At 35.8% G+C, this 25684-nt stretch overlaps 1 protein-coding gene across 2 annotated transcripts in view; it reads right to left on the bottom strand.

The window, feature by feature from the left end:
• LOC117400471 (guanine nucleotide-binding protein G(olf) subunit alpha) overlaps positions 1-25684 on the bottom strand; it is a 146061-nt gene that overhangs the window by 60078 nt on the left and 60299 nt on the right. The gene's annotated exons all lie outside the window — the stretch shown is intronic.

The following is a 25684-nucleotide window of genomic DNA, read 5'->3' as shown; positions in this document are numbered from 1 at the left end:
ATGTAACGTATGTAGAATTGATAACCATAACATGTCAACTTGGTCCTTAGTGTCAATTTGACAAAAGTTGTTTAAAATATTCAAACTGTACAGAAAAGGCAAAGGTTATTTGTATATTTTGGACTAACATTACAGTTAGATGGGGCCTTTTCTGTAACTGTCATTTTTTGGCGGGAAACTTCTCAACAGTCAACTTGGTCACAGTTTATCATACAAATCTGTGTGACATGGCTTGTGACTAGGGCTGCAAACTACTTTTTAGTGTTGTTATTATTAGTAGTGGAGTTAGTATTATTATTATTTAGGGTTGCACGGTGGCGTAGTGGTTAGCGCTGCTGCCTCACAGCTCCAGGGTCCTAGGTTCGAATCCGGCCTAGGGGTCTGTCTGTGTGGAGTTTGCATGTTCTCCCCGTGTTTGTGTGTGTTTTCTTCCACAGTCCAAGGTTGATTGGTCACTCTAAATTGCCCTCTGTGTGAGTGTGTGTGTGTGGTGCCCTGCGATGGACTGGCGTCCTGCCTAGGGTGTAGTCCTGCCTTGCGCCCCTGTGTCTGCCAGGTTAGGATCCGGCTCACCGCGACCCTCTAAAGGATTAAGCGGTTATAATAATGGATGGATAATTATTATTTAGACATGTAGCTGATGCCTTTATTATTATTTTTTTTTAAGGGGGGGGGATATTTTGTTTTCTATATATACAGTGCAATTTTGTAGGCATGCACACTGAAACACACCCCCCGAAATTTTATAATACATTAATCTTTTTTTTTTTTTTTTTTTTTTTTTAATAAAAATTTAGTCGTTGCCAATTATTTTTTATTATTTTCTCACAATTTGTATTGCCCAATTATTTTTAGGCTCAGCTCACCGCTATCACCCCCACGCTGACTCGGGAGGGTGAATACTGCATACTCACCATGCAGCCACCCAAGAGCTACAGCGTCGGAGGACAACGCAGCTCTCGGGCAGCTTACAGGCAAGCCCGCAGGCACCCGGCCAGACCACAGGGGTCGCTGGTGCCCGGTGAGCCGAGGAAACCCTCCCTCCTTCCTTTCTTGTTGAAATATTGCACTTGTTCGTACTGTTACATTTTAAAAATATTCTATTTGATAAATACATACTTTCATGTTTTTTTAATTCTATATTGTTTATTTAAAAGTCATTAAACAATTTCAAAAGAATACTAGTCACTAGTCTTATAATTCTTCTTGTCAACTTGGTCACGGTATTGCCACAAGATTAAATTGCAAAATAAAAATAAAACTGCTCAACATTTTTTTAAATTGTTCAATGTTATGTTTATCCACTATACTAAAGATCATCAGTAGCATAGTTTTAAAAAAAAATCTTGAAAAATATATTATTTTTGTAAAATCAAACAAAAAATACCAATGTATTGCACTTGTCTCCATTTAATTGTGTACATTTCTAGGCAGAAAATAGAAAAAAAATATAATATTTTTTTTGCCTCATTAACAAGATCAGATGGTAAACTCTTCACAAACACTATAAAAATGGTTTGAATAATAATTTGTATTTACATTTTTTTTAAATGTTTTTGCGTGACCAAATTGACATTTCTTGAGGGACCACAATGATTGTCTTGTTGCCATAGCAACACAAATTTGGTGGGAGCTTGGCAACTTCAGTTCCATGTACTCTAGGGGTAGTAAAACATTTTGAGACCAAACACCATACACTGCATTGAAAAAAAAAAAAGCCAAAAAGTCCCAATTTTCTGAAAATCACTGATTATATATATATATATATATATATATATATATATATATATATATATATATATATATATATGAAATCAGTGCCTTGCAAAAGTATTCAGACCCCTGACCAATTCTCTCATATTACTGAATTACAAATGGTACACTGAAATTTCGTTCTGTTTGATATTTTATTTTAAAACACTGAAACTCAAAATCAATTATTGTAAGGTGACAATGGTTTTATGTTGGGAAATATTTTTAAGAAAAATAAAAAACTGAAATATCTTGCTTGCATAAGTATTCAACCCCTGTGCTGTGGAAGCTCCCACAGACCAATGATCCTTCAACAGTGGGGTTTTTATCCAGAAAATGTGACAGCAACTTTAATGGTTCACAGGTGGAGGCCAATGGTAAGGTAATTGTGTCCTCGTTAGGGCAATTTCTTTCATCGGTGTAAACTGGCATAGAAATGCAGCTGAATATTATGTGCTTACACTGACTGGTGATTTAGCTGGAAATAACATAAAGCCTGATTTGGCACTCCCACCCTGTCGTTCAACAGTTATTTAAACCTTTACTCACACCAGAGGGATGACCTTTGTCCCTCTCTGATTTTTTATTCTTGGTTTTTATTAATATCCATTCATCTCACTCTGAAGGACTGCTGTAGCTACTGTACAAGAAATAACTTGCTGCTTACACCCCCACCCCACCCCACCAGACACACATACCCCCCCCACACACACACACCCTTATATAGTAGCTGTTTGCAGTTACATAACAGCAAAAGCTGTCAGAGTGCATTATTTGAGAGCAGCTTTGTTCAACAAAATCCCTGAATAGAAGCTGCTTGTTTGGTACTGTAGTCAAATGTTAACTGTAGTCAAATGTTATGTTTGGAGTTTCTGTCTGACAATGGCAAATGCCATCTACAATCTTTGGTTTTTGAAAAAGGCAGATGAGCAATACGAAGCATTGCTACAGTCAAATACGAAGCATTGCTAGAGTCAAATACGAAGCATTGCTACAGTCAAATAAGAATCACTGCTACAGTCAAATACGAAGAATTGCTACAGTCAAATACGAAGCACTGCTACAGTCCAAGAGGGAAAGGGTTACAATATTAGAGAAAATACAGTAATAAATAAATTTAAACCTTGTGTGCTTCTCTTGTAATGGAGAAAAGTCTGCTTGGTTTTATGTACTGTATTTAAACATTGGCCAAAACTCTCTTTTAAATCTATGCTGATTCTCACCTTCATAATTATACAAACACAATATGGCTGCAGATGTTCTTGTTTTCAGTGAGGTTAAACAGATGCTTTTTCTCTTCTTGTTCTGGTCAAGTTTCTTAATGATCTGATATTGTACAACAACCACTCCCTTTAGACTTTTAATGCACCCTACCAGTTAAAGCTGCATGGTTCCAAGTTACAGCAGATGTAGCTGCCTTTTTAACCACAATCCTGGTACATTCTGAAAATGAGTAATTAGAGATCATTTTTAATTGTTTAAAACTTATTTTTTTATTCTGTTTTAAACAAAAACGTCAACTAACCACTGTAATGTAGCAAAAAAGTATATCCATTCAAATATACAAATAAATATTATACTGGTAAACATTTCTTATTATTTTAATGTATTTATTAAAAAAAAAATACAAAAAAAAACACAATAACACTATTGATCAAGCAGTGAGAAATTGTAAGTTTTTGGATAAACTGTAAAGTCTAGCCACAAAACAAACCATTTATTTAAAAGCTTGCTGTCATTTATACTTCTAGTCAAGGCTATGGTGATGCCAGCGAGTGTAGTGTATGCAAGAAAGGAACAGACCACACCTTTTTAGCATTGAATCTAACTTAAAATATGTATACAAAAACATGCTTTTGAAGAATACCTGCCTATTGAGACCTATTTTAACTGGTCTCAAAGGTGGTCCTACTAGACAGGTTTCACAGTTTTGCTAACAACGCCTACATACTGGACTCGCTCCAACAAGCTGTCACAATCTGGCTATGTGTTTTTCCTTATTGCAGATACATTACTTGCCTGCGAGTGCTGGGTAAAAGTTTAACAAGCATTTGCTAAAAGCTGTAAAGACTTTGCTTTTACCCTCATTTTACTAACTGTAATACTCCAACACTCACTGTATTCCAATAAAAAAAGACAGGCACACTGTATTCATACTGCTGTACATTAAAAAAACCATCATGAGCTATTTTTGTTAACTGCATTCATGGATTCATCTGTAAATTCGTGATTTACAACAGGTAGGTCATACCATGACATTGAAATGTTTGTTAGAGAATTAATCAATATCATACTACTGCCAAGCCCAAAGCTTTTTGATGATCAAACCTATATGACGACAGACCCATCACCACAAATACTGTAACCTGAGCGTGCCATTAGTCTTATTCAGTGCACCAAACACACCATCTTCACCGACTGGCCCACATGGGCAGATTTAAAATATATACACATAAATGCTTGAAGTGTTTTAAGCAGTGTATGTTTAACAGGTATGAACTTATATTCATGTAAGGCATTAATGCTCATAATGTTTACATGGCATGAAAATGATTTTTCCTACCATGTTATGTAGTGTTTTGACAACAAGCGCAACAATTGTCATGAAAACATTTCACATCCCCGCTGGATGATATAAGAACTTGCTTATCATCTCCCAGTACATTTACAGTGTACATCAAAACAATGGGAGTCCCTCAATGCATAATTAGTGTCGGTTTCATGAGAGAAGCAGCACTCCACTGGGGTGTGGGGGAGATGCAACACAAAATATCAAGGTAAAATGTAACACCAGGAGAATATGCAACAGCACTTAAAAATGAGTATGGAAAAAAACAATGGACTTTAAAGCTCAAGCAGCATAATACTGGTATTTTTAGGAGTTATATTGTTATTGCACAATTAACTTCACTGTACTAAAGGTTACTGAACATGATGGATTTATGCTCCATTTCTATGAACCTGTTTTGTAAAGTACAGTTTTTCAGGGCCTGTCTGGGATTACATTTTAAGCAGGGAGAAATCCAGAGGCAGGTTCCAATCCCTTCAAAATTTCAAAAATAAGGCAAATTAAACCAGAGAGGAGTAGTTTTGTGAAAAAAACAACCCCCCCCCCCGTCACAGTGTAATACGAAAGGCCCCTTTAATAGAATGATTTGTTAGATGTTAAAACAATATGCCACTGAAACAGCTCCTTTGCACTTGGAAACACTCGTAACAGAATCAGAGAATGTGAAGACAATATCTCAAAGTGTGCTGTCTCCATCATGTAGAAAACCTAACATCTTGAAGGGAAAATGTTATCATTCTATATTATACTGCCTATTTTATTTTTTACCACTGCTTTTTAAAGTAATAATTCAAATGACTTTAACTACTTTAATGTTTGTAATTTAAAAGGGGTATCATCTTTTACGATTTCCCCAAATTGTTTTGTATGTTACTGATTTGTGTTGTTTTGATCTGTAAAGTGCTTTTTTAATCATGAAAGGCGCTATATAAGAAATATAGATTGATTGCTTGATTAATATTCACATAGCCTCCATTTGGCAGCCTTTTGGGTTTGAGGTCAATGTCAAGGGCTCTACGTAACATATTTAACATGCAGTGTTAATTTACCTCCTCAAATATGAAATCAACACCTCAAATGTTCTCCGATATACAAGCCTTAGAAAGTGCCTATTACTTCCACAAAAGAGTTAATTGCTCATGTGCAATCAAACTTGACCTAGAAAATCACAGAATGCAGTTCAATAACAAGTGTGAAGCTAACACCTGAAAGTGTTTATCATCTGGAAACCATAAAGTCGCATGAGCCCATAATTAAAGCCATGTTAGGTCACAGCTTAATGTGAAGGGTAATTCATAAGCCTGTATATATATTGCTGTAAGAGAAGGTTATGTCCTACCCACACATTCCATAATGCAGGCATGGGCAATTAGGATCCACAGGTTTTACAATGAGCTTAATGAGACACTGATCTTGTGGTATTGATGCACCTTTAGGGTTTTTTAATCAAGCTCAGAGACGCAACAGTTAAGTTGATGCATCGGTTACTGGTCATACGCCCTTAAATTTCTAGAGCTTCGATTACATATTGGTTAATTGATGCATCACATTAGAGCCCAGTTTGATGTCCTCCATTAACAGTTTGAATTAAACTGATTATGTAGTTATAAACTTATATTAGGGCTACTACGGTAGGTAGTCAATGTCAGCGCGTTGCTAGGATACAGACCTTTTGGACTCTGGATTCACGTTATGATGTATCAGTTAAAATATTTTTATTACTATGTCCTGACTTAAAGCTGCGCAATTATTTTATTAAAAAAATTTAAGAATCTGTCACGAAGATTGGACACGTTTCGGGTAAAGGGGATGATGAAAAAGCAAAGTTTGACAATTTATTGGATTTCGTGTAGATGGTGCTTTTGACATAAAATGTTAACAGTAATGTAAATTAACATGCATGTTTCAGATTGAAATGATTTCAGTTAAAACAAATCTCATTTAAAACACAAATCCTAATGATGGTTCTTGATTTTGAAAAATACATTTTTTGATGATGCATCGATTATTGGCTATAAATGCATATGTGATAAACGATTAAGAAATCAGGTTTCCAATTGCACCACTAGAGCCTGATTAGTTTTATTCTCTAAAACTGCAATGCAACAAGTTATTTTCATCCCTGAGGTATGTATGGCACATGTAGATACAATGGAAAGTGCTTCTACCAGAACCCAAGCTCAGATGGAAAATCTGCTACTCACATGCCCATCGAACCCACAAATCATGTGTACACAGTACTCTGCGTTGTATACTATTGTCATTGCGAACGTTTATTAAATGTTACTGATGTATGAATAAAATGTACCATGTTAACACAACCAGTGAAATAAACTGTTCCGAGCACATCTGTGTTAGCTGTACTTGAGTTATTTTTTTGTGAAACATATATGCTGGCTGCACATAATTACTGTATCGGTTGCCTACTCTATTTGTTTAATATACAATTTATTTAATATATTTTTAGTAAAAAGATGAGCATGTCTATTATTATTATTATTACTATTATAGTAGTTTTTACTGTTTAATAAGTGTAACAGGAGTACAGTACAATTAGTAAAACTTCTGATTGTGATGCCTTTTTTTGTAGAGCAACCTAGTGTACATTGAACATTTCTGCGACATCTAGGTAAGTAGTTTAGCATTATAGGGTTTAGAACTAATTCCATAACCTATGCCACCTGAAAAGCCATTGAAATCACATTGAAGATCTCAAACCTACAGTATGTGGCTTCTTCATTAAGCCTTTTTCCATCCAACTTTTAAGCTCGGTAAAACTTAATAAGAATAAGAAAATATGTGACAAACGCTATGGAAAACGGTTTAAGTCAACTTTTAAGAAGTTTTCACTCTCATGACAAGCTCGCTCGCTAGAGGTGGTTTTATTTTTTACTCGCAGCAACATTTTATTCGACACTTGCATTGAAAACCGTAACGAGTGTATTTCTGGTCCTAGCGCCCTTCTTTGCCATTCCAGTGATGTCAAATGTTTAATGCGCATGCTCCGATTGAAAGAAAATGTCCAAAACGGGGAAATTTAAAGTTGAATAAGCTTACTTCAAATAAATAAATAAATAAATAAATAAATAAATAAATAAATAAATAAAGTTAAATTAAAAATAAGTAAATATCAGGGTTCTATGGTTTAACAGGTGAGGTTGAAGTTCAAAAAGAAACACCAAGTATTTAGGGTCTGTAGAGAGACTAAAACTATACAAAGACAACCACGCCACGGAGAGCATGGAAAAGGACAGACACAGGAAATGTGATAACTACACAAAGAGAAATATAAAATATAAAACATGAAGAGAAAAAGAAACAAATAAATATAAAACCACAAAAACACCAAGTGCAAAATAAACAGATGCGCAAAATAAATGTACAAACAAATATCAATAAAATCAAACGGCCTAACTAATTCCTGCGTCTACACCGTCCATGCAGGCCGTGGTGCGGTTGCACTTTGTCGTCAAGTTACAGTGCAATAAATTTGTGGAAATTTCTAATAAACATGTAAACTAAAAATATCTGTAAAGAAATATTATTCTCATTCTTATTATGATGTAACTGGATCAAGTTTCACTTCCATTTTTTAAGGTGCTTGCTCAGTAGAATGTATACTCGCTAGACTAGCGAGCGACTTAAAAAAAACCAGCCGTATGGAAAGTCATCTAGCATGTATATTTTATGCAAGTTGGCACAAAACGTTGCAACACATGCAAATTGGCTATGACATCACAAAATGTCACTGGGAATTCCCTTCGACTCGCTAGAATATGCAGTGGATGGAAAACCATTTTTTTGCCCTTATGTCGCTACTATTTTTGTAGCAATAATACCGAGTAACTTATAAACTTGCTCGATAAATGGATAGAAAGGGGGGGCTAATGAAAGCCAGCTGGCTTCCATTTCTGAAGCTAGAGGGACCTCATTGGTAATAACTTGAATACAGTTACAGTACTATTGTTCATCTCCCTTGTGACATGCTCGACTGTTTACTTATGGTCTGCAAGGCAACAGAGCATACAGTACATAACAGTACAGTAAATAAAATCCCCACACGTTACTCATTGCCTTAAGAGAAAATGATATAACAAACCAGTAAAAACATCTTCCAACACAAGAGGAATTTTACCACATTATAGAAAAGTATATGGTGCTGATTTTTGTAATTTTTTATTTATTTTACACTAACACACCCATGACGTCCAATTATAACACAGAGTCTCAGTTGCAACTGTCTTTGAAGTACAGTATCTGCAATGTGTCCTATGTTCCAGGAAAAATAAATAAATAAAGGCCTTTTTATTAGAAAGGCAGTGTTAAAACGAACAAAAAGTATTTCCAATCATGAAACTTATTTAAGAATGAAGATCCTTCTTTATCAGGTGTGAAAAAAAAGTCACATCATGGTTGATATAATTAAACTGTTTAGTATTAAAACAGAAACAAACAGGACTGACAGATAGTTAAAAACCCACTGTAGGATATTTAGCCAGGTTCGCATTCCTACAGTAATATCACTGTGCAGTTTGAAGAGCTGTTTATAAACAAGCAATGATGTTGGGTCCGTCTCCCCACACAGAAATGTACACAGGATCACCCTCCCCACGCATCAGCCAAGATACAAGCAAGCTAAAGCAGCAATTAAGTCAAAATAAGAGGATAACTTAGCCCCTCCCACTGCCTTACCTCTAAGTTGCAACTGCACATCAATACTAGGAGACTAAAAACCTCACACAAGATTTTCTACAAACATAGGTGCTAAATGACACGATGTCTGAGCTGCAATTAGCCACAATACTGACAACATAATGTAAACCATAAAGGAAGTAATTTGAAGATATTTCACATCATTTTTTAGTCTTCCTTCCTTTATTTTGAGGGTGTGCGTGTGTCTGTGTGGGAGCGTGTGTGGGTACAGTTGGGTATCACTGAAAATACAACTGTAGTTCATCTAGAGTAGTTACATTCTTTAACTATATTTTTACTATACTACACTATCCATGCTTCAAATTGGTTTACTACAATTTATTTTGCTGTTATAATGGTGGAAAATAGTGTTTGGGTCTGTTTAAACAGAAATAAACAAACAAAACAACAAAAAAACCTCTTAAACCCAGTGTAGAACTGTGAAACCAACATGTTTAATAACTTTGAAAATACTATTTTAATGTATATGTATTTGTGTAACTATGTCTTTGTTTGTGGAAATGGGGACAGGAGTGAAAACGTTGCTCCATACCATGACCTTGCTGTAGCCAAGAATTGACTACCCTACTAATAAACTGAAGCCATTTACCTACTGGAAAAATGTTGCGTCAAACTAGAAACGTAAATAACAATGGCAGCATAAACAAAAATGCTAACTAAAAGCACCACAACCACCACCCTAGAGATCAGCCTGAATTTATCATCACACATAGTAGGTTTGAAATACAAAACAGGTTCTCCATATCTGATTCTGATGACACCAGAAAATGCACTGGATTTCAAAGGTTTCTATATTAAATGTTAGTGTGTTATACAGGAAGGACAGCAGTCTGGTATTGCCATTGCCAGCACTTTGATTTTCTCTCAGCACTGCGTTACAAAGTGTTGGAGAAGGTTTATCTGACAGGGTCACAGCTCAGCAGACTCAGAATACTCTTACTGTAGCGCGTAAAGCTCTGTGCTGCTCAGCTCACAGCATCAGAACTGCAGACTTAGTTGTTTCCAGGTCTGGACTTTGGCACAGCAGCGGACTAGCATTCCAAGGGATGGTGTGGGTACCCTTGTCAGGGAAAGGATGACGTGTAAAAAAAAAAAAAAAAAAAATGCAGCTCAACAACTAAACTAAATACCATAAACACTACTAAATATATTTCTATACATTGACAACAGCAAGTGTTGTACTATATAGTTAAAATATTTATTGGAGATCAAAGTTAAAGTATAGCATTTCCCAAAATATGAAAGGAGCAACATTTCAAACTTGAATTTTTCCAAAACACAGTTAAAAACAACAATGAAATTTGAGTATTTCAAGGGGGCAACTCTGATAAATTAATAGATACATTTATTGAACACAAGACCCATGGAAATCAAAATGCCTACGGGCTGGGTCTCTGGAGATCATTTTTTCATCCAGTTTGAAAATGCTCCAAATGAAATGTCTCAGTATTGAGTATGAGATCCTCTGACATTGATGCAACTTCTACACCGATGGGGCAGACTTCTAATCAGACGGCAGAAGATGTCTTGGGGGATCCTGTCCCATTTTTCAGTCAGTGGAACACAAAGGTCTCTGACGTCACGTGGAGGGTTACAACACTGACGAACACGACGTATTAGAAGGTCCCAAAGGTGTTCTATGGGATTAAGGTCTGAATGTCAGGGCTGCAGAATGTTTGCGCCAAAGCATTTGGTTGGGAGCCAAAGATTATAGCAACATCAGTTAAACAATTAATTAAATAAATTTACAACAAAAAAACGTAAAAATATACAATAAAACTACATATTTCCCATGTGTAGGGCTTCCGCCCTGCCACAGGGTTATGACGGTATTATACCGGCATAGATTGCGTAATTTCGTGCTGTGTGAATGGGTATTTTAAAGAATTTAACGTCACTGAGATGACTCAGTAGCGGCATTTGTGAGTGAAAGGGTAAAAGATACAACCCACAATAATGCTCACTCAGGCTACCTAATAGCAGGGCACACAAATACATTGGATTCACCAGAGTCAAAGAGAAAAAAAATGGTTTTGCTAAAACTTTAGCAACATTATAAAACTTGATAATGTTCTTATACTATTAAGAGGTAATACAATAAGGTATAAATCATTGGTTAAATCACTCCATTAATTCCTGATCCAAGCTTAATCCAGATGCAGTATTCATCGCCTTCCAAATACTACTCAATCCGTAACTCAAGACTGCTACTGCAATCAGGAAATCAAAGAGTCCCAGAAGTCAACTCACGCTCAGCATATAACTACAGATCGGAATTAAAACATGACAAGCTGTTTCAAGATAGCACAGTGAAATTAGGATGCTTCTTGCTGTTTTACTACATTAAAAGACTAACTCCTTGTTACAAACGTCCATGCAGAAGTTCAGTCGAGTTCTGGAGAGCGGATCTCAAGATACAGGCTAACTAATGAGAAGGAAGATAATGCATGTTAGCTGGTCAACATGACCAACTCTGATTCCCGCAAGAGCGGGCAGGGGTTCCCAAACTTCTTTACCCGAGGCCCACCTGTTCAGCTGCATTTGGCACTGCGGCCCACTATTAGCATTTCTTAAGAAAAAAGACAAAATTAAAAACATTTTAAAGCCCATAACACTGTAAATAAACGTAATCTAAATTGTTATTTTTTTCATTTGAATCCACTAAAAGACAGCCCTGTAGATATCAGAACACAGCATAATAATAATAATAATAATAATAATAATAATAATAATAATAATAATAATAATAAATACACTTCTAAAATGGTTTTAAAAATGAACAATAAAATCAATAAGTATCATTACCAAAAATAGTTTAATCTTTAATGTGTTTTGTCGTATTTTGTTAAATACGACAAAACACATTCAAATACACCAAGATCTCTTGTATCTACCCTACTTTCAGCACTTAATTATCAAAACTGTTAATAACGTAATAACTGCATTAAACAAATATGCATTACAAGTAGGCCTACCTTAAATTACGTGTTCTATTATTATTATTTATTAATCCTGAGAGTCACTTTCATCGCTGTCACTTATTAGCAGTTCATTACGCTCAAGCTCCTCCTCATCTTCCTCAGCTTCAATGGCAATGACAGAGACCCGGCGTTTAATAGAGACTCTGCGTTTATTTACAATATTTGCCAGCAGACCCGGCACGTATTGCAGACAGGTGAATATTTGAGACTCAGCAATGAACTGAAGTTTTATGGTAATAAAGAAAAGCAATAATAAAATACTAAATGAAGAAAAAATAAGATTCAAATGAAAAAAAACAAATAATAATTGATTACGTTTATTTACAATGTCTGTGGGGGTAGAAGCTTGAGAACAGTGTTGTTAGGGTTAGGGCTAAGGCCGTGGTTTAAACAGCGCCGCCCTCAGAGCCAAGCATCTGGGGATCAATACATCCTTAGCTTCAGCAAGGAAGGCACATGATTGGCTTGAATTTGGTAATTGTGTATAGACTCCTGGTTGGGCATGCCCTGGGTATCGGCTATGCTAACATTTTTAATTAGGGCTATCCATTTTTAGTATTAATACCTCATGTTCTGTGTATTTTAAAATACATTGCCCCAGAGAAGACAGACCACTCATAAAAAAAAACAACAACAATCCATGCATGCAGTATCCATTTCCTATCAAATATAAAACTTTAGTACATTAGCTTCCAAAGACACAAGCTATTTTAACTTCATATGTACATGTATAATGTTTATTTAGGTTATCCTGTTAAATATAATTTGTAATGGTTTTAACACCCTAATAAAGTGCTGATTTCATAGGGATATGCATCAATTTTATTATTATTATTATTATTATTATTAATTTCTTAGCAGGTGCCCTTATCCAGGGCGAATTACAATTTTACAAGATATCACATTATTACAATTACATTATTTTTACATACAATAACCCATTTATACAGTTGGGTTTTTACTGGGGCAATCTAGGTAAAGTACCTTGCTCAAGGGTACAGCAGCAGTGTCCCCCACCTGGGATTGAACCCACGACCCACCGGTCAAGAGTCCAGAGCTCTAACCACTCCTCCAGACTGCTGCCTTCTTTTGCATTTTATGCATGCAAAAGAAAGCTGTGTAACTTCATTTTTCTTTGCATGTATATTTTACACCACTGATTTCTATACCCAAACAGTTTCAGCTCTGGGAAAGCATAAATGCATTAGTATTAAAATAAAGCAACAGAACACATCTCCAAGTACCCCAGCAATATATGTTGACTGTTGACATCACCATAGCTACTTGTGAATGTTTTATGCCATTTATATGGATTACCTGTAAAATAGGATTTTCAATCAAATAAACATGTAGAAAAATATGTTACAGAACAGTAATCATTTTTTTTTTATAATTTAAATAAAAATACACATTGTTTATTTACAGGTAATTGATGCTTCTGATATATACAGTAAGCTTACATTGCAACAGCACCAACTGCAGCGGACTTCGGCAAAACAAAGCTTTAACAGTCACCGTTCCAAGCAGGTTCTTAGTCACAGTCACATTTTACTACGACTAAAAACATTAATAATAATAATAATAATAATAATACTAATGATAATATGAACTTATGCTTGGTAAGTGACCCCAGAGATTGGATGTGCCTCCACATCAACAGTCGCTTGCACAGTTTACATTCAAATTAAAGGTTTGCCTCTGGATAACACGAGCTGGATGGAGGGTGGGGGGGGGGGGGGGTGGGGGGTGCTCAGTTTTCAAAATTAAAAATGATTAGTGTTAGCGTATATTTTGTATGTTTCAACCATATTCTACCATAGAACTTCTCTTACACTGTCTTGTACACTAGGTGTTCTGTACATATTTTACTGAAGCACTACAACCGCTATAGGCACCCCCAGTGCTTTGGCATATACACAGCAGTGGCACCATATAGAGTTGCTACCAGGGTTAGAAACTAACAATATTGTGGTACTAGTCCAAAGGACTAGTATCTTTTGAAACTTGCTAGTCCTGATGTAAATTTACGAGTTCTTATGTGAAGTGCCGAAGTTGGAATCAACAACAACAACAGTTGGGATCCCTAAAAATAGGCTTACATTTTATTTTCCTGAAAAACAAATTTATGAATTTTTTGCACCTTGTTACTGAGTGACTAACTGTACTGTGTGCTGAGAAACTGACACCGACAGCACCAGACGGGGTGACAGAGGAAAATAATTCTCTCAGAGTGTCACCTTGCTGACCATGAAGCTCCGCCTGAAACTGACACTGATGACACAAATAAAATTATTTTATTGTTCATTACATGTGCTGCTATTTACAAAAATGCTGGCTGGTTTGTGGAGTTGGGGGTTACAGCCTGTGAGTGATTAAATAACTTTGAATTACTACGTACAATAAGTCTTCACTAAAGTCCCAATTTAAAGACAGTATGTTTCACTGTAGCCCTCGGGATGCAACTGTTAGCTAGGTGGCTACATTTATTTATTTATTTTATATAATTAGCAGTGGGAGAAAAACGCTTCAGCAAGTACAGTACAATCTGCCAGAACTGACGGACGATGAATCTACTAGGTTGGATACTAATATGACAACAAATATAAAAAAAACGAGGGAAGCACAGATCTTTTCAAGAAAGCTGGGAGACTTTGCATAAATAGATTTGAATATGTGAAAGATCGCCTTCCGGTTTGTCAGAGCCGCCAGTGAATGTTTTACTTTTTAAACGCTCTGATTGTGAAGCATCCACATTACAATTTGACAGAACAGGTGATTTATTTGCACTATGTAGGACCTTATTTTCCCCCATTGGTGCTTGAGCCCTGGAGCACTCACAGAATCGCTTTCAAACAAACTGATTATTGCTCACCAGTACTATGTTGGTATAAGAAAAGTGTATTTTTAAAAAAGTAATTTCAGCTTCCAGTCACTTGATGCATGCTGACGATAATGTAAACACTAAGCTACAGACAGCGAGTCCCAAACTTAATGTGTTACTGTTGTTTATAGGTAAGAACTCAATTTTATTTTGAATATATTGTGTTGTTGTGTTTTAAGCAACATATTACGATAATGATCAAGGTAATTGTTTATTTATTAGTTTTAAAATGTTTAGTAAAACATGGCCTATTTTTTTACCTTGTTAGTACCCGGTATAAAGCTCAACATTCTACACTTACTTCAAAAGATGCAACGTGTTTCAGTATATTCAAAGTCCCAATAAACTTCTCATCCCGGGCAGAGGGAGAACTCAAATGTAAAACATCATTAAGTGAGGTTGGCATTGCAGGGGAAATGAAGGGAGGTTTCATTTTCAAGTGACTGTTTTGTAATGAATGCTTATTCATCACTGCTACACCCTGTTAAAAAATGCACTTTCCTGCATTTTTTTAACGCAACACTGTGAACGTGAGATTATATGCGTACATTTGTTTTAAGTACTCGCCCAGAGGACTACCGAGACACAGACATCAACTAGTCCTCATCAGATTTAATTCGCCTCAGACGAGCGTGAGTTTCTAACCCTGGTTGCTACGTATAACGATTTGGTAATGGATTTTAATACAAGTTTCGTTTATGTAATATGCATTATACGAATCAAAAGATCGGATTTTGCATGTGAGCGACATTTAAATGTGTGATTTACAGTATTCACACATTGTCAAACAGTTTCTGTTAACAGAGAAAAAAAAACAAAAAAACACAACATACAGTGCGTGAATGCCACCGGCTGAACCTTTGAAGGTTTAAAACGAACTACCTTTGAATTCCTGGCTAGCGAACAAACCTCCAAACACAACCCTATATTAGAAAGATAGATAGATACACAGTCAACCTTGGTTAACTTGACACCTTTGCTTAGTTCGACAGACAGTCTTGGTCCCAGATTTTCTCCAAATAAAATATACGCATCCTGCCTCTCATTTTTTGACTCAACACTTATTACCGGTACCAAACGGATAAACACTATTAAAGACTACTGGATAACTTAACACTGTCGTTTCACGTGACTGATCTACTGGACACTCTTGTTTCACGTGACTGACCTCTGACTGGAAACGGATCGTTCATTCATTCATTCATAACTACCAAGTGCAGCTGGTTACAATGAGTAAGCGCGAAACATTAGTTCTCGTTCGATTTGTTTTAAAGCTCAGGGTATTCCGGATACAAAGTTTATCAGCAGAACTTTCAAAGCGCGTGTTTTTGCATGCAAAACAATCAACAATGCTCAATTTCTGTGTGAAACTGGAAGTTGTTTATTATTGTTATTGTTCACCAAAATGTACATTTGTTAACTTTTGCTATTTAAGCTGTCAAATTAGACAGTACAAGCCAATACCTAAAAGTGCAGTCAACAGTTTGTGCACAGTTTGTGGTTGGATTGTTTTCATAAATAATAACGCTGTAGTTATTTTATTAATTCTCATTTCAGTCGAACTATACAAGTTCTACCGAGTTTGTACAGTATACTGCAATTGATTCATTCACTGTAGTTCTTTCAACCGTTTTCATAAGGACATTTACCTAATAATAAACTTGTAAATACTGTTATACTGTAAACGTGTGAGTTCTGTTACTTGTATGCATGTTAATGCCATGGCTCATGTGCACACGTGGTTCACTAGACACCTTGGATAAGTCAACACTAAATGGCATCCTCATGGGTTGTCGAGTGAACCGAGGTTGACTGTATATATTTTACAATTTAAAACCACGTACAGATGCACCTCCATTTCAAAAATAGTTCTTACTCACTTCTACATTTAGCTGAATGTCATCAGTGTTTTTATTTTTTTTTCTATAAAGGACTGGGAGTTCATTTTAGAATTATGCCAACAGTGTAATATTTCGCCTTCCAATCTATTTTTATCCCAAGTGTCACCCTTTAGACTGCAGTGAGTCAGAGTCCAAGTGAAAAACAAGTATATTAGTTCCTGTGTGTGTCTAATGAGCTGAACTGAGAGACATAACCAGAGTGGGTACAGTATAGCAGTCACTGTCTTTGAACAACTGGGTGAACAGGAAGTCATCCTCTCTGATGTCAGTGGTTCTCAACTCCACTTCGTGAGCAAAAAGCAGTTCAGGTTTTTGGTTAACCCAGAAAACCTTTATATCCAATCCTAAAAAACAAACTTGTCAAACAAACATGAAGGATATACATACTATCTTTCATGGCAGGGGAAAGCAAACACTTTGAATGTTTATGGAAACCAGGAACTGGACACTTGAACCCCTGTTCTATGCCCTCCCCTCTGTATCTGATACAGTGGTGTTCTTTTTTGTTATTCTTCCTTCTTCTAATAACAGTGTGTGGATCAGCTTTGCTTCTCCACTTCCTGTTGACTCTTTCTAATACTCAATCCAATTGGCAGGGCTGAAATCAGGAAATTGAGCATAAAGGGAGTGTGAGACACAAGGAGGGGGGATTTGATGAGGGCAGAGCACACACCAATAAACTTGAATGAAGAGACGATAGGCAGCTCTCAGATTAAGAATAATCTTCCTGATACATTTAATGCTAGGTTATTGGCTTGTATAGGATGTCTGGTTTCAGTCCATCTAAATCACAATTTGTATAACTCATGACCAGGGATCCTCGTTTTCCACAGTAAAAAAATAAAATAAAAAAATTCTCCAAGGAATCTACATTATTCTGCAAGTAAAATAAAAGGCTAAAATTGAGCAGTGCAAAACTTTTGGCCACAGCTGTACTATATAGGCCTAGTGCTGAAAGATTGTTTCCCAACTCACAGTAGCAAAAATAATGTGTACGTCTGAGCTGCAGTAATAAAACTGTGAGATTTTAATCAGTCTGAAATGAACATGCAATGTATAATATAAACTGTACATTGATGCATTTGAGAGGTGTTTATTTTTAATAATGAAAATAACTGATTTTGCCAAATAAAAACCAAACACCATTCCCCTGAACTAAACAAAAATAAAAAATTTAATTAAATAACAAAACTGTAGGTAATGCTAACTATCTAGGTAAACTTTCCAGGAGATGGCCTGCAGGTGCCAAAATTAATAACATAATTAACACAAAAATTGATTTTAAAACTTTATTGTACTATACACATCAGTACAGTGGCTCACCTTTAAGTGTGTGGTACAATACTTGGGGGTGGGACATTGGTACCCAATTTATACTGCTTACACAGCTTTTTTACAAAATATTTTGGCATCCATGAATAGATAATTTAACCCTTTAAGGACCAGGATTGTGTTAGCTAGGGATGTAAATATCGTTTAATAAAAAATCTGTTTAAACTATTTGATTTCTAGCGGTTAAATGTTTAACCGTAGTTACACCGTCACAATAAATACCCTTTAAATAAATACCCTTTCCACATATATTTAGTCTTTGTCATGCATTGACATTTGTTTACCAAAGATAAAAAGTGGCAGCTTAGAGCACAAATCCTCTTCAATTGCATCACGATTGTATCACATTGCCAACAGAATCTCCGTCACAGTTCATCTCGATCCACTACAGGGGACGCTGGTTTCACATAAAATAAAACACCATTTAAAAAAAATAAATAAATACACGTTACCATTCCATAAACTTAGCAAGATTCTTATGAATTAACTTATATGTTAACTTATGTAAAAACTGTATGCATTTATTTATCAGTTAACCGTTTAACCTATTACATCCCTAGTGTAGCACGATCAGACTGAAGTGGGCTTCTAGGACAGCGATTGTGTTACTTCCTGACAATTATTTTTGTGTGATGTCACTGAGAGGGGCATTTAGCTTCTAAAGAGCAGAGACAGTTTACAGCAGCCCGCAGAGACAAAAGCAGAAACATAACATCACACTTGTTTAGAGCTAATAAAAAAAGGCAAACACTGTAAATCTGATGTATTTGACATAATTATATTAGAACATATACTCTATCATGTGTTTTAATATATACAGTACTGTGCAAAAGTTTTAGGCAGGTGTGAAAAAATGCTGTAAAGTAAGAATGCTTTCAAAAATAGACATGTTAATAGTTTACATTTATCAATTAACAAAATGCAAAGTGAGTGAACAGAAGAAAAATCTACATCAAATCAATATTTGGTGTGACCACCCTTTGCCTTCAAAACAGCATCAATTCTTCTAGGTACACTTGCACACAGTTTTTGAAGGAACTCGGCAGGTAGGTTGGCCCAAACATCTTGGAGAACTAACCACAGTTCTTCTGTGGATTTAGGCAGCCTCAGTTGCTTCTCTCTCTTCATGTAATCCCAGACAGACTCGATGATGTTGAGATCAGGGCTCTGTGGGGGCCATACCATCACTTCCAGGACTCCTTGTTCTTCTTTACGCTGAAGATAGTTCTTAATGACTTTCGCTGTATGTTTGGGGTCGTTGTCATGCTGCAGAATAAATTTGGGGCCAATCAGATGCCTCCCTGATGGTATTGCATGATGGATAAGTATCTGCCTGTACTTCTCAGCATTGAGGAGACCATTAATTCTGACCAAATCCCCAACTCCATTTGCAGAAATGCAGCCCCAAACTTGCAAGGAACCTCCACTATGCTTCACTGTTGCCTGCAGACACTCATCCGTGTACCGCTCTCCAGCCCTTCGGCAACAAACTGCCTTCTGCTACAGCCAAATATTTCAAATTTTGACTCATCAGTTCAGAACACCTGCTGCCATTTTTCTGCACCCCAGTTCCTGTGTTTTCGTGCATAGTTGAGTCACTTGGCCTTGTTTCCACGTCGGAGGTATGGCTTTTTGGCCGCAAGTCTTCCATGAAGGCCACTTCTGACCAGACTTCTCCAGACAGTAGATGGGTGTACCAGGGTCCCACTGTTTTCTGCCAATTCTGAGCTGATGGCACTGCTGGACATCTTCCGATTGCGAAGGGAAGTAAGCATGATGTGTCTTTCATCTGCTGCAGTAAGTTTCCTTGGCCGGCCACTGCGTCTACGGTCCTCAACGTTGCCCGTTTCTTTGTGCTTCTTCAAAAGAGCTTGGACAGCACATCTGGAAACCCCTGTCTGCCTTGAAATTTCTGCCTGGGAGAGACCTTGCTGATGCAGTATAACTACCTTGTGTCTTGTTGCTGTGCTCAGTCTTGCCATGGTGTATGACTTTTGACAGTAAACTGTCTTCAGCAACCTCATCTTGTTAGCTGAGTTTGGCTGTTCCTCACCCAGTTTTATTCCTCCTACACAGCTGTTTCTGTTTCAGTTAATGATTGTGTTTCAACCTACATATTGAATTGATGATCATTAGCACCTGTTTGGTATAATTGTTTAATCATACACCTGACTATATGCCTACAAAATCCCTGACTTTGTGCAAGTGTACCTAGAAGAATTGATGCTGTTTTGAAGGCAAAGGGTGGTCACACCAAATATGGATTTGATTTAGATTTTTCTTCTGTTCACTCATTTTGCATTTAGTTAATTGATAAATATAATCTATTAATATGTCTATTTTTGAAAGCATTCTTACTTTACAGCATTTTTTTACACCTGCCTAAAACTTTTGCACAGTACTGTATGTTTTTAAATTTATAAATATCAAGAAACGAGTGGACATAAGCATATACTATTTCATGAACTAAATGTATAAGGTACGTTTTTTTTTTCCTTATTATTGATAATAATGGAATGAATAATATTTTATTGATAAATATTTATTTTGAGAAAATAAAGTATCCATTATTGCTTATAAAGACCCTGAGAATAAACGTGTATTATGTCATTGCAATCATTCAGGTGAAACAATGTCTTGCAATTTGCCCAAACATCAATATTTTTCAACAAAACTTTCAGGAAGTAATGGCAGGTCCCTCGGGTCATAGAATAACACGTGTTTATTAGGGATGTACATCGTTTAGAGTTTAAACGTTTATAAAATGTGAAACGTTTTTAAATTTTGCTTAATCATTTAAATTGTCAAAAGTGTGCAGGTCAAATATTAAAAAGTGGGTGTCTGCAAATAAAGGCTACTCGGTTTTTTGTTTTTTTTGTATTACTTCCTACCTTTGTCACGTGGCAATATTGTCATTGGATATTCCCCTCCCAATGTCTCGCATGCTTTTGGTCACGTGACTAGTCTGCTTCTACGTGAAGCTGGATCTAGCATGGAGGAGGTGGGGCCCAGACATGCAAGCGAAATGTTAGGAAATACGATAAAATTCGGGAGACGATCACAAATGGCATGCAACCAATTTCAATTGTGGAAGGTACAGGATTCAACTTTAATGTCTTTTGTTGAGCCAGATTACAGAAGGCTGTGTTGATTCTTGTTTTTTTTTTGCTATTCTGAGACTCGAGCGATGTTAATATGTTTTTTTTTCTTTTTTTTAAAAAACAGAAGATTGCTTCCATTTTATGTTTATTTTTCTGGTGTTTTTTTTTTTTAAACGGAATACTGATTCTTTGAATTAACGTGATACTGTACTTGGAATAAAATCAGTTTGGTGTAAACATAACTAGTTCTTGTCTTTTATAGACAGAAAGTAGGATAAATTTGCAATTTGGATTTTATCACTGGCTGAATAATTAGACTTCATAACATTTCTGTAATAATGCAATAAATGCTCGTCCTCTAATCAAAACAGACCATTACCGTACCGCCGATGTTATTATTTGTTCACATTGCTTCACTGTTTTTATACATTTATTTATATATAGGGCTTAATTTAGTAATTTATTTGATTTAATTTAGTTTTTTTTCTGTCAAACAACTTAATGGGCTTTTAAATAGTCCAAGCCTTCATTTTCACTTACATATAAGATCGCAACATGTTAACAAGCGACTAATCTTTATAAGAACATAAGAAAGTTTACAAACGAGAGGAGGCCATTCAGCCCATCTTGCTTGTTTGGTTGTTAGTAGCTTATTGATCCCAGAATCTCATCAAGCAGCTTCTTGAATGATCCCAGGGTGTCAGGTTCAACAACATTACTGGGGAGTTGGTTCCAGACCCTCACAATTCTCTATGTAAAAAAGTGCCTCCTATTTTCTGTTCTGAATGCCCCTTTATTTAATCTCCATTTGTGACCCCTGGTCCTTGTTTCTTTTTTCAGGTCAAAAATGTCCCCTGGATCGACATTGTCTATGCCTTTTAGGATTTTGAATGCTTGAATCAGATCACCGCGTCTTCTTTTTTCAAGACTGAACAGATTAAATTATTAAAGATATAATGAAAAATAAAGCGTTTTGCTGGACACACTATTACAATGGTTATGATGAATAACTGTATTTAAATTAATAAAGATGAGTCGCGTCGGCATTTAAATGAAAAAGTAAGACTTACCATTTAAAAGCCCATTTAGTTGTTTAATAGAAAAAAAAACTATTTTACTATGATTCATAGTATGAACGCATTTCTCAGTTGTGATTGAGATACACAAATGGATTATTATAGACATTGATATAAATACTGGATAATCGATTCAATAATTATATTTTTGTAAAGCGCATAGATTATAACATTATATAAGTTTATCAACTAAACTGCACCGAATGCCCTGCGTTGCTATTTATAATATTTCTGCCACAGACCAGCAGTGGGCGTGCTCTTCTTTTGCTGGTCGTGTTAACTAGCATCTGATTTGCTGGTCCCATCCTAAGATGGTCGACTTCAGGTTCTCTTGCTGTCGAGACCGCACATCGAGGGGGACGCATACTACCCCTAGTTTAATTCTCCTAGTTTAATATATATTTAGAGATTATAGATGTCATGATTACAACATCACAATAGCACAGGCAGTGCACTTTTTATGACCTGTCTAGTACATGTAATTGTCATACTGTAGAATTATAAGGAAAAGGGCACCAGCAGAAAAAGAAATACAACAGACCTACTTTCATCATGTGTTACCAAATTCTGCCAAATATAGCTTAAAAAGAACAGTTCAAATTATTTTGTAACATCTTTGTAACAATGCTTCCTTGTATTCTAAGTCATGACCCACCAAACAGTGAAGTTATGAAACTATGCATTGTGACGCAAATATTTTCTATTAGCTACATATTATTGTAGTTAGTATATACATTAGACAACTATTTGTGTATGTGCACTTTCTTTCAGGATATAGACAGAGATAAAGATGCTGTACCTCTTTTCAAAAAAAGGCCCTAGAAGTTAAAAAGGGAGGTTACTCAAACAAAAAGTAGCAAAGAAAACCAATTCATTTGGTAGAGAAACTGGTTAAAATGATTGTCACATGTTAGGCACACACTTGGAGTTACAGCCTTCCTTGTCCGGACATGACCCAAATCAGAGGCTTTCAGACATACAATTAGTGATTACACTAGTAACGATATTGTAAAGTTGGGAAAGCGACTGAAACAAATGCAACTAATAAAACACAACAGCTGGTGACTCCTAAACTAAACTAAATTAAACTACTGCTGAGGAAATGTATGTGGACTGTCAACAGTAATATTTGTTTTCTGGTAAGAGAGTGTGCCCAAAAAAATGTATTAGACTGAAACTAGCATACAAGACAGAAACAACTAAAGGGATGCCAGCCCTATACAGAGGCAGAGGTCGTGCTAGCTTTTCTTTTCATGCGTGCCTTAAACGCACATGCCCAAAATTTTGCGTCCCATCCATCAAATATAGATTTTAACACAAAGGCTAAAACTCCAGGAATGTGCATTTTGGTACATTTTTATGAACATGTAAACTCTATGGAATTTAGTAGTTTAAAAAAATCTCAGTCTGTGTATAGATATAAATATAAACATAGACACACTTTTTTCATTGTTATACTGTATATACTAACAGTAGACTGTTCGCATGACAACGAGACTGGATCCTAAGCACTGTTTCCTTCATCTACGTGTTTTTTAATATTTTTCTGCATTCCAATAACAGCATTGCCATGTCTTTTAAGCAAAGACTCTTGATAAACTGTACATCCGTGCTTATGTTTTTTTTTTGCTTTGTTTTATGCCGAGCAGCTCTTTCACACACAGTACACCTTGCCGTCTCAATATGTCACAGACACAATCTCCCATTCAAAATTATAAGAACGTATTTTTGTGTATTACTGCTGCTTACAACTGCTTCTGTCACTAGTACTCAGTCAGTAGATGGCTGAGATTCAGATGAGCAATCTTCTTCATGGGAATGACTGCTTAGCAAAAAAACTTCCGATTGACAACTGACTTGCTGTCAGTGTACACTAAAAAAAACTGTGAGGGTATCCCTGTTAATCTAGTGCGGAAAATAACAAAAGCACAACGTTAAATTAGGCGGCTGCAAAAATGAAATGCGAGTGGATGAACAATTGACGTAATTTGTTAGCTCTGTTTGAAATAAAATTAAAAAGGGACCAGAATTAGGTTCAGGCAAGACATGAAGATAAAAGCAAAGACTGTTTTGCAATTAACAGCTTTTTCTGAGTTTAATTATGGAACAGAATCAGCTAAATTTGTCACCTGATTAAAAATAAAACTCCAACACTTCAAGCCCTACTTGTGTGTGTGTGTGTGTGTCTGCATTTACTTTTTTCCAAAATACTTGTTTTATTTCTTAGCAATATGGACCTATGTTAATATGGGTCATAACACATTATTTTAAAATAAAATACAGTGCATGGTGGGATACTATTGCATTAGGAACTGTAACCACTAGGAACTGTAACCAAACTATTCTAATAGCATTAGTGTGTGTACGCATTACGCCCAACTAAACATGAAATGGTACTACATGAACTGGATTAATTAAAAGGTTTTTGAGTACAGTTCTCGAGATCGGTTATGTAGTGTGGACAGAGCCTAAAAGTAAATATCCTTAATATTGCTGGCAAAGCCAAATATGAGGGTTATTGCTGCCAACTACAGGACTAGAGTGCACCTTAATCAATGCTGTTATATTGGTGAACAGTATTGGTGAACAGTGTTTTTTTTTTTTTTAAACAAGCAAGTATTTTACAGTCATTCCTGCAGTGTAATAGATTACCACGCATATGCATGTCTGTGTCCCTTTCCATTCTGTGCGTCCAGTGAACGCAAGGCAAAATATTCCGTCTGATGGATTTATTTTGCGTCTAGGACGCAAGATTTTGCGTCAACGCGACCTCTGCCTACACCATGCTTTAAAGATGGTTGATTAAAAGGTAACTTGTGTTTGTTGCTATTTAAAAGGAACATGTTAAAGAAAAAACTAAAATGTAACTGAATATAAATTTGCTACAACTTTTTACTTATTCTAAAAATCAGGAGACACTACAAATGAAAACAACAACAAGATATGCAAAGCATGTCTAAAACAGCTCAACAGAAGCAAAAACTGGAGTGAATCGATTATTAGTGAGTATAATAACACAAGAACAACTTTCATATCAAACCTAGAAACATCTTCAAATCTTAACTGCACAAGTAACAATGAAACAAATAGCCATGTTAACCCCCTCTGATCTCTCTGACTTTGTTTATAATTTATATTTTTATTGAATTATGTTTTTTTAATGCAAACGATATATAAAATCTGCAGTAAATACAATTCATATACACACATTTAATAAATGTAAAGGTAAAATGGCTACTTTCTTGCATATAAGAATTAATTCATATGTAAACTATACCAACAGAGTTGTAATATCTAAAGTATATCCAAACAATATTTCATGTAACATATACAATAGTACTAAATCGGGTTTAGTAAAGGGAATATTGTCTCATTAAA

Source organism: Acipenser ruthenus, chromosome 4 (assembly GCF_902713425.1).
Source record: "Acipenser ruthenus chromosome 4, fAciRut3.2 maternal haplotype, whole genome shotgun sequence".
Lineage (NCBI taxonomy): Eukaryota > Metazoa > Chordata > Actinopteri > Acipenseriformes > Acipenseridae > Acipenser > Acipenser ruthenus.
Note: the sequence above shows the minus strand (reverse complement) of the source record. Positions and strands in the feature narration are given on the sequence as shown.